This window comes from Lygodium microphyllum, chromosome 14 (genome assembly GCF_053477565.2).
Source record: "Lygodium microphyllum isolate KBCC chromosome 14, Lygodium_microphyllum_v1.1.10, whole genome shotgun sequence".
Taxonomy (NCBI): domain Eukaryota; kingdom Viridiplantae; phylum Streptophyta; class Polypodiopsida; order Schizaeales; family Lygodiaceae; genus Lygodium; species Lygodium microphyllum.
Genome location: NC_141148.1, coordinates 27,982,170 through 27,989,762, shown reverse-complemented (window position 1 = coordinate 27,989,762; position 7,593 = coordinate 27,982,170). Strand labels below are relative to the sequence as shown.

Here is a 7,593-nt window from a genome sequence, read left to right as displayed (position 1 = left end):
TTGCATTGAATTAACCCTTCCTAAATGAGTCCCTCGCGGTTTTTAGGTGTTTAGGTTTAAACCAATTTAACTTGTCCATTCTTGAAGATAATTATGCTACCATTTCTGTAACCCATGATTCATTGTCTATTTATAAGTTGATTTTCAAACCCTAACTTTTCAAGTTAAGATCAAAGCATAAGTTAAGTTATAGCATAATTCCAATTGATCGTCCTAATACATGAAAACAAGATTCATGCTACTAAGCTTTAGGATTTTATGTTTAAACATGCGGGCCTTTTTCTACTTTCTTTTCCGAATGAATTTGTCGTATGTTGAACTTATATACCCTTTCCTTGATTTGAGTTTTTTAGGCCACTTGCCTAGAGTTAAATCTTCTTTATGCAGCCCTAGCAATTTCGTATGGTTGCTAGCAACTTTCTTTAAGAATCATTTTGAAGAAAAGATATTCAATAATGCGATATGCAGTTTATTCCTTCCATGCTTAATCGTAGTGTACTATCATAATTTCATTTTGTAAAGATGGGCATTAATTAATCTAATTTCATTATTTTTCAATGCATAAAAACCACTTACTAGAAATGCATAGAAATCTTATGCTCACTTTATTTTGTTCGTTTTATTGAAACATACTAATGATCGAATCCCTCAATTGTGAGCTATTAGCCAAAGTATTTTCAATCGAAAAAACATGCATCTTCATTCCTCAAATGATCCATGCATAATTGAAACATTATGACGTTACTCCAATTTAGGAAGAAGAACCTGGACTTGTGGTGAAATGTCCACATGGATGCTAGGAGATGGTCCTCCTGCGTTTGCACCTTGTGCCTTCTTAGGAGCCATCATGAATTCGATCTTTTCATCTTGGATGCAGATTTATGATCTTGGCCGGTCTTCTTCGAATGCGAAACTCCCTTTGTGACTGCTTGCACCGTCTTTCAGAGTCGGCTTTAGAAGGCTTTACAGGTTTCCTCCTTAAACTTCGAGAAAGAAGGGGTGTAAAAGATTTGCTTTGTGAAGGCAAAGGGGATTTTTAAAAGATCTCGGGTTAACAAGAACTCGCTTGAGAGGCAATAAGGAAGGCCCACGGGGAGGGTTTTTAGCACTCGGGCTATTGGGAGCTTGTGGGCAATCCAGGGGGGGAAAAGTGCTTGACGAGGCTTTTTAAAGGCCTCGGATAGGACTCCATGGGAAAGGGGGTACTAAATGGACTTTAGCGGACTGGAAAATGGGGGGCAAAGGGTGTAAAAGACCTTAAGAAGGATTTTTGCGGAGGGGGGAAAACCCACGAGAATGGGGTTTAAATCCCGAGGAGGGGGGGTAGAAAAGGGGGTTTATGAAAACCCTCTAAAAGAAGGCTTAAGATGATTCGTGCAGATGATGATTCGTTGGTGGCAGCAGCGTCAACTCCCTCTCTCTCACATGGCTTCCTCCACGACTCCACCTCAGGCGGCGTCACGGCTCCTCCCTCCACTCTCGACAGCAGCGTCACGGCTTTTCTCCTCCAGCTCTATGGTAGCGATCCCAAATCCTCCTGGCTCTCTCCCACACAAAGCTTATATAGGTGAGGGGAGGGGATCCTCCCTCCCCCATGCGGCATCATGCATGGGGTTCACCCCCCTCTGGCATCCAACAAGGATGCTTAGTCCTCCCACCTTCCCTCCCTCTCCCCCAACACGACAATTGACTAGGGGAAGGAGGGAATAATAAGAAAAAATTTCCACAATTTCAAATTATTATCCTCATGACCTCCTACTAAGAGGAGGTTCTTGTGAAGAATGCGGGAGGAATCGAAAATGGAACGCGGGAGGAATTGGAAATATTACAAGCACCTCTCAAAGTCTCTAATGAAACTTGGACCAAACCACCAAGCTGCTCCCCATGGAGGGGGTGATGTCACGGACATGCCATGATCAAGTGTACATATTAATTCGTGCTCATGCCATATGAATCCACACCCCATCCAAATGTACCCTTAATAGGACATACTCGTGCCAACCATGCGAATCCACCCTTGCCATGTCATCATGCAACCTTCTAGAAGATATACTATGTCATCGATTACATCATGATGATGTCATCATGAAACATTCTAGAAGATCTTTAGTCGCCCTCCAACACCTATAAAAGGAGGGGCTCACCATAGAGTTCCTCAGTCTTACCAATCCCAATCTCGGAAGCTCAAGGAGTTGAGACCTCCAAGTAAGTAATATCGAGTTCTAGTTCTAGCTTTTGCCTAGACATGGTATCTAGTCTTATCTTATCTTCCATTATACTCATGTTGTCTTGTCATCTTGTAATCTAGTAGTACAAGATCTTGTTTAGTACTATCTTGTAGCTTGTTCATCCTCATCGAGGGAGATCTTGTATTTCTGATATCTTATCCATATACCTATGGTCCCTGGTTGTGGGATCCTTCATATTCCATGAAGTCCTGTTGTCTATACCTACGATCCCAGGTTTTGGGATTTTTTGTATCTTGTTAAGTTATCATTGTACCTTATGTCCCTACATGAGATTATCTTGTAATAATCAGAATTCTTGTAACAAATATTGCATCGTGTCATCTCTCGAGCACAGTCTAGTGCTCCCATAACATCTTAACTTGTTTGTGTGGAAGGTGATAGCTTCTTTAGTTGCCTAGTAAGGATTAGGTAGCCAAGAGAATGAATATCTCCTCTCAATGCAGATTCTACAAAAGGTTAGAAATAGTTTGGCATATTGTTTGGGATTTATGAAGTGTGAGACCCATTTGGACCAACATTAAGGAATGGTTGACATTAGTATATTTTCATGGTAATATCAACCTAAAATTTGGTGCTCACTAGGGATCATGGCAACTTTGACAATGAATATTGAAGGCCCTCAATTTGATAAGAACAATGGCTCGTACCTGTCCCTCGAATGTTAGGACCTTGCTCTTGTTTAATATTATGTGGAGTTGGAAAACCTCTTTGAAACCTCTATAGCTACATCTTTACTATATATTAACGGGAGGTCGAGGGCTGCTGCCATGTGGCAATCCCCAGCCTCCCCACGAAGATGGCAGGGGCAGGTGCCATGACAGCACCTGCTCGCCTCGAGTTGCGCACCACACGCATCGCCTCGACCTACACCTCCTCGACCTGCGCCTCGACCTGCTCCTGCCTCGATCATCAACCTGCCCTCGTTGCCCTCCTCGATCCTCCTCCTCGAGCCTCGACCCTCCTCTATATAAGGAGCTTCACGGCTCTACCCCAGGATGAACATAAAGTTCCAGCACGCAATCATGAAAGGAGGCCTAAACGCTATCTATATAGACTATCCATTGGAGAATGCAAAGCCGCTGCCAGAGCTCCTGCGGGGGGTGTCGGCGCACGAGGAGAGGAGGAAGGAGAGGCTAAGCGCGGAGGAGCTGAAGAGGGGGCCGGGGATCGTGTATGGGTTCTCGCTGAGCCTGAAACAATGGGGCTGCTTCGAGGTGGAGGGGCTGAAGGAGATAGCCTTCAACGACAGGGCGTACCATCAGCTGGTCATGCGGAACGGGAAGCAGAAGGAGATGCTGAGGGGGCTAGTGTGGACGTATCTGTCGACAGTAGAGGATGATCACAAGACAGTGGACATGATAGCAAAGAAGGGGGAGGGATGCATCGTGCTGTGCTACGGGCCGCTGGGGATGGGGAAGACGCTGACAGCGGAGACACTAGCGGAGAGCCTGCACTGGCCGTTGTGGGCCATCTCGGCCTTTGAGTTGGGAGGCGAGGCGGGGCAGCTGAAGACGAGCCTACGGCACGTGCTAAACACAGCGCTGAGGCGGACGGCTATTTGGAGCGGCGCAGCGGTGGCGTGGACGTGCGGCGCAACCTGATGACGGGCGTGTTCGTGCGCCTGCTGGAGTACTTTGGGGGGGGTGCTCTTCCTCACCACCAACCGCATGCGCGCCTTCAACAGCGCCTTCCTGTCGTGTATCTCGCTGTGCATCCACTACCTGGACCTCGACGACCCGGAGTGCCTCCTCATCTGGCGCTCTCTCCTAGCCCGCGCTGGCCTGCCCGATCAGGCCACCGCGCCCAGCCTGGTGGCCCACGGCCACCCCCTCAATGGCCAGGAGATCCGCAACATCGTGGCCGTGGCGCAAACGTGGGCCCTCAGTCGCAAGCAGCTACTCTGCCTCGCCGACGTTCACGACACCCTGGACCTGGTCATCACTGGCTCCAAAGAGCGTATCCCACATGTTCGATGCACACTCGCCCCTGAGTGCGGGGCTGAGGATGATCAGGTTGCAGCGGCGTGCCTTTCGGCGCACCATTGGCAGCACCTGTTCAATGGCAGTACGTCGATGCCCACGAAGAAGCATAAGCTGTCCTGGACGTATCTCGCTTGGCCGTTTCATTTGATAGCTGTCCTGGACGAACAGAGAGAGAGAGAGATACGTCATGATGCCGTCCCCATACTACAATGAGGGTCTTGTGTTATTTGCACATGACGTATTTCCAACATTCCAAAAAGAACAAACCACCTTCCTTAAGAAAGTCATTGTGTGCCTACACATGCGTTGTCCAAGCATTTCAACCAAAACACTATGTTTTTTTTTAAAAAAAATTCATGTGTACATATGTCTCCATATAGACCACAAATCCCAGCCTCAATTCAACTTGGATCTTACTCATGGTTATGGTAGCTTGGCTAAAGAACTCATGTATTTTTTACTCATGTTGATATAAACTCTATTGAACTACTTCCTTGTGTTCTTAAAGCAAAAGTTTATTTCAAGATCCTTAAGAAATTATACACTATTATTGTACCATAACATTCGAATACCATGCATTAGGTATCAAGATGGCACAAGTAGTGGTGGTGCCTTGATGTTCGATGACATCACATTTTAGGACCTTGATGGACAAGGTGGTGATACTGTTACTCTTCATGGAATCACATTTGGTTGTGGTACAAGCAATTTCTTAACTAGGCCAACTTTAACATTCGGTAACTTAGGGTTGGCTAAATCACGAGGTTTCTCACTACCAGAGTAATTGACTTCAACCTTAGGTAGTGACTTCTCATATTGCCTTGCCCCTCCTCATCCACCTCCTAATTCTGGTTTTGTTTACCTTGGTGTTGGGTCCTTGTCTCCTACCTATGACTATACCAACTTTATTCCAAATACTGATTATTGGTATATTGACATCATAGATATCTTTATTGCAACTTCATATCTTCATCTTCCTATTGGTACACTTGATTTTGATCCTAACACAGGGATGGGAGAACAATCATTGACATTGGATCCACAATATCTGAAATTACCTATGCTGCATACATTCCCTTTCGTAATGCATGGAGGGCAGCCTTATAACCACTCCTTGGTAATGCTAGCCCAAGATTTGGGTCACTTGATACATGTTATGACTATCCTCATGATCTAGATTTACCACTTATATCCTTTCAATTCAAATATGGAAGTAATGTTACATCAAGCAATAGTGCAAATATGTATATCTATACTTCTAATCATGGACATCAACGAATGTGTTGGCCATACCTTCCCTTACCTATTGGTGAAATTGCAGCTTTTATTTTCGGTGCAAACACCCAAATATCTACACGTATGATGTTTGATGCCTAAAACCAAAAATTAGGATGGATATCCAATCATTGTTGAGAGCACTTACATTATTATTTGGACTTGAGATTTAGCTAGTGGCTAAAAATAAGAACAAGCTCTTCATCAAACATGTTCCAATATGGATTAAATGAAATCTTTTGGGTTCCAATCACCAAAAATGCACAAGTGCACAAACACTACAACAAAAAGGCCTCATAGACACACTTTTAGACACGATTTTTGAATATAGAGAAAATCTTACGGGCGCATCTATCCGCCTATCTATTTGCGCGTCTACTGTGTCGCGTCTATAATCGCATGTATGAACGAATTTACACGCAAAAATAGACGCACAATAGATGCACATATACACGCGTGAATACGTGCATATAATAAACCAAAATTGCTATTTATTTAATTCATTTTGTGCGTCTATTAGCATGTCTATTTGGCAGTTAGATGGGCATATAGACACGCTTATAGACGCACTTTTACAAGCACCCGTAGACGCAAACGGAAAATAAAAAATCTCATTTAAAAAAAAGATATTTAATTTCTTTTTTAAATTTGAATTATCTAGCGCGTGTATACGCGCGTGTACTCTGCACTGTAGATGCGCGTATAAATGCGCATTTTCTGTAATTTAGATGCACGGATAGACGCGCAAAACAGAACTGGTTCCCCCTCCCATACATCAGATTGTGCATTTGGAAAAAAGATAATGGATCTAAAAGCACGAGAATTGAAAATAAAAGTCCATGTATTCATTAGAGATCAAAAGCATTTACATGGAAAGTTTAAGTGCTTGCGACCTAAAGCGTGGCCACAAGCAGTAGACTCAAAGATGGATCATACATATACAAGAAAACAAGGCCATAGAGGAGGTATGGTGCTCCTCTACGAATCTAAAGAAGAAACATCTTCGCTAGTACCACCATGGCTACTAGCGTCGCTATCCCCCTCCTCACTATGCTCCACATCCGGGTTCGCCTACACACACAAAAGATCAAGGTTGCTTACATAGACATGGTGGAGAAAAAGTTATAATTAGCTATACTTTTAATAGGAAAGCAAGAAAAACATACCTCCTCTGGCTGTCGAATCCTCATAGCTCTGTTGTATTGGTCCTCAGTGATGAGACCCTCCTCATAGAAGTGAAGCCATGTGGCTGTGCGGTTATGGCCTCGATGGTAACCTACCTCTCTAGGAGTAGGTATCCTACTAACGATAGTAGTCTGCAAAACAATTATGATATATACAAACAATTATGAGTCACAATATATTAGAACAAATTATATAAAGAATTGAAAGAAATATAAAATTTAAAAAACTAAAAATCAAAATATACTTACAAACTCTGCCTCCCACGACTCTTTGCCGCCCGATCCGTAATGCGACGATCCCATTGTTTCCATTTGGATCCGTCGCGCCTCTGCGTACTGGCGACTCTTCACTTTCTCTGCTACTTTCTTCTTGGCTTTCACTTTCTCTGTTGCTTTCTTCTTGGCTTTCTTCCACTCTATGCGGTGGCACATAGGTGATTGGCTATAGGCTCCATGCTCGTCCTCCTGCCTCTGCAATGAGTCCTATCCCTCACTTTTGTGCATCCCCAATCATCCAAGAATCGCCGACCCTCAGGATTTGGGTACCTCCTATGGACTGCCCTCAACACCTCCTGCCACAGCCGCTTTTCTGATTTTTGAAGGCAATGAAACAATCTTTATACGTCGCATGCACGACGCCCCTCATGTACGCCATTACATCCCTTCCTTCATCATCATGGAAGATGCCACTAGCATTTGTAACTCTATAGTATTGGCGTACAAGCTCCTCTATATGATCTACTGGTGAGGGTGATCGCTCGCCACTTCCTAGGCAACCCCCACACAAGCCTCGTGCTCCCCCTCGACTCTCCCTCCTCCCTCTCTGTCGACTACCCTCTGCCTCACTGGATGCACGTGCTTCTGCAAATGCACGTGCTTCTACAGATGCTTGTGCTTCAGCCG

The 7,593-nt window shown here is 44.5% G+C and overlaps 1 pseudogene; it reads left to right on the top strand.

The window, feature by feature from the left end:
* Nucleotides 1-3,397: 3,397 nt before the first annotated feature.
* Nucleotides 3,398-4,444, top strand: LOC148025432 (uncharacterized; annotated as a pseudogene).
* Nucleotides 4,445-7,593: the final 3,149 nt, after the last annotated feature.